This window comes from Octodon degus, unplaced genomic scaffold, assembly GCF_000260255.1.
Source record: "Octodon degus isolate 3935 unplaced genomic scaffold, OctDeg1.0 scaffold00009, whole genome shotgun sequence".
In the NCBI taxonomy this organism is placed as follows: Eukaryota; Metazoa; Chordata; class Mammalia; order Rodentia; family Octodontidae; genus Octodon; species Octodon degus.
Window position 1 is genome coordinate 18,725,266 of NW_004524585.1, and position 3,191 is coordinate 18,728,456.

A 3,191-nucleotide genomic window follows, 5' to 3' on the forward strand; every position below is an offset into this window, starting at 1 on the left:
TCAACAAAAAATGTGATGTTTTGTTGTAATCAGGACAAATATTTCCTAGGGTTATTTTATAATGTTCACCCAAATTAAGTACAGGAGACGTTTCCCCACAGTACGGTCCCAAAGAATCCAGCTGAGGGCCTGGATCCCATGGCAATTTTCTGCAGGAGTCCAGTTAAAGACCTAGAGCCCCTAACAATGTTCTCCATTAGTCTAGCTGAAGCTAGAGCTAATGATAATGCCTCATGAAAGTCTATGTGAAAGATCTGCTCTGAGAAGGCCCAAAGGCCAGTGATAAATGCTAGAAAGTCTGTGCTAGTTAGATGAAGAATCTGTGCCACCAGGTTGAGGGGTCTGCACTGGAACCAGGAGGAGACACTCAAGGTAAGGACCAGAGCTCCACCAAAGAGAGCCACAGCCATCCTCACCAGGTCATGCAAAGATGAAATTAGCTAAGTTCATATCAAGAAAGCCAGTTTCTCTAAGAAAATCAACAGCACACCCTCTTAACATTTAGGTCTCCTTTTATGCTGTTGACAACAATCTTCAGGTGGACATTACACACCCAGAACAATGCTGATTCAGTTTAGATGGGTGTCACAAGTTGACTGCTAATTAATCTATCACATAGATAGATTGTGATTAATAGAAAAGGTTGCAATTTTAGTAAGCGCTACTATTGAAAAGCTTCAGTTTACTCGTACTATTGAAGAAAATATCAACAGGATAAATGGAGCAAGCATCATGCGGCTTGCTGAAAGAAACCATTTGCCAGGCAGATAAACAAATGCAAGCATCCTGAAATGAGAGTATGATTGGTGAATTTAACAAAACAGCAATAGAACTTCTCCTGGAGTAGAACTGAATTCAGGGAAGGTACTGTGCTTTATAACTTCTGACAGCCCACAATAGCATCAGCTGTTCCTCTGAGTGATTACATTGAAAAACTTGCAGTGAAGATAACTGACAAAGTCCATATTTTAGTTCTGGCTCCTGTGCTGAGAATGGCCTGCCTGTGGCCAAGGAAGAAAGCAATTCCACTACTTAAGTGACTAAACAATAATCCAAATGAGACCCCTGATTAGCTGTTGCAAAGGGGCCCAATATTAGGGATATTTTGACTAGATAGCAAATTGAATCTAGGTTCAGGATTTTATTTTGTGATTTCCCCTTTTTGATGGACAGAGATCTTTTCTTTCTACCTAAGGTAGTCAGCAAAACTACAGAGCTTTATGTTAAACGAAATTTATAATAAATGCTGAGTAATTTTTAATAGAGGTATGTCTCATGGAATTTAATGTGCATGCAAATATGTCCCATGCAGTAAAAAATCAGAGTTATACTGAGATTTATCCTATATTTTAAATTCAAATAGAAATCACCTTCATGTATTTTATTTCATAATTTTTCAACCCTATTTTTCACCCTACTTCTGTCATTTCTCTGTCTAGAATGAGCCTTTACTTGCATCCTTTTGTTGAGAGTGTTATTTCTCCCCACATAGAGGTGTGTATTCTTTCTGTCCAATCATACTCTCCAGAAGCAATAGAATTTTCCTAGGAGCTGGAGAAGTTTTCTTGTCTCAGTGTAAGCTTTTAGCCACAATGAGAGGTATTTCCCAGGGGAAGTGTGTATGGCTTCAGGCCTTTCTTCCACGCAACCAAGCTCTTTCTGCATCTTACCGAGAAAGGGCTACATTGGCTCTTCTGTCTTGCCTTCCATCCTCTTTATGGACACTTTCTTTGCAGAGCTGTGAATTCACTTTGAATTTGGGATTGCAAAATATCACAAGCTATTATTGCATCCTTAAAAATTAATTCACAGGGCCATGGAGATAGTTCAGAAGAATAAGCACTGGCCCAGCAAGAGCAGGATCCTGAGTTCAATCCCCAGTAATGCAAAAATAAATAAACAAACAGACAAATAAATAAATAAATAAATAAATAAAATTAATTCACAGTTTCTGGTACACGTCTTGTTTTTTTATATACTGACACTCACTGGCTACCACTCACATGGCTTGCAAAAGTCATATGTGCTCAGAAGTGAGGCTTTTGAAATGTGATTTGACTGTTGAGTTCTGTGTGCCTCTGAGGATTAATCTATGGATGAAAACCTGTGCTGGTAGGAAGCAGGGTCTTCTTGGAGGGGTGGCTCCCTGGAAGGTTTTCTCTAGGCTTCTCCCTTCTATTTCTGCTTCTGGCTTCTACAGGCTGAGTAGCTTTTTTGGCCATGCCAGTCCACCATTATTTTTCTCCCCCTACATCACCCAATGAGGACAGAACCCACTGGCAACTTAGCTAAATAAACTTCTCCTTGAAATTGTGTCAGGTGTTTTTGTCCCAGTGATGGGGCAGCAGATTCATACAACAACCAAGGTGTTTCCCATGATTGTTGAAAGGTAATAAACTCCCAGTGTCTCAGGTCTTCTAAGGCTAAAGTTTACACACTCAAGTTCAGTTCATTTAACTGTCACATGCCCTTTTTTTCTCTGATAGATTTAAGCAAAGTTAGGATCTCACAGTGCTTTTGGCAGTCTTTCATCATTAAGACAGTAAAAATATTTTCTTGCAGCTTTTACATATTAAGTAAAATAAGACAGTGTAAATCTTAAAATTTAGGCACATCATTGCAAAGGATATTTTTCTTTTTTCTTAGATGTTCAATAAGACTAGAAATTAGAGTTCACTTTAACCACTGAAAGTAAAAAGAAAGAAGTGCCATTAAAGATAGCATAATGTCAATTAAAATCTAAGTGAGTGAAGTCAAATACCAAAAATGACGTGGTCCCTACACCAGTTAATTGAATGTTGTTCATTTTCTCTCTGCCTGATATTGCTGGAGATGCTCAGAAAGCACACGATAAGTATCCAGTGTGATATTAATCTCTCCTAGCTCTAAACCTCTGTCCAGAAACCCTTTTGTTTGCCACATGATGATTCTTTCCCTGTAGAAATATTTTCAAATTGTCTATGCCTTTCTACACGTTCTATGTCAATGCCATTTTTCAATATCATTCTTCAGTATAGAAAAAAGTGCCACTTAATTTTTTGAAAATGGGGGTCACACGGCCTAAAGTACCTTAGTGCCACCTGACCTCGAATACAATTTACTTGTGCGTTGCTCACCATGGCTTTCTGCTCCCCAGCCCTCAAAGTTGGTCGTGATTTCGGAAACCAAACACCTTCTTTGGTCCTTGAGAC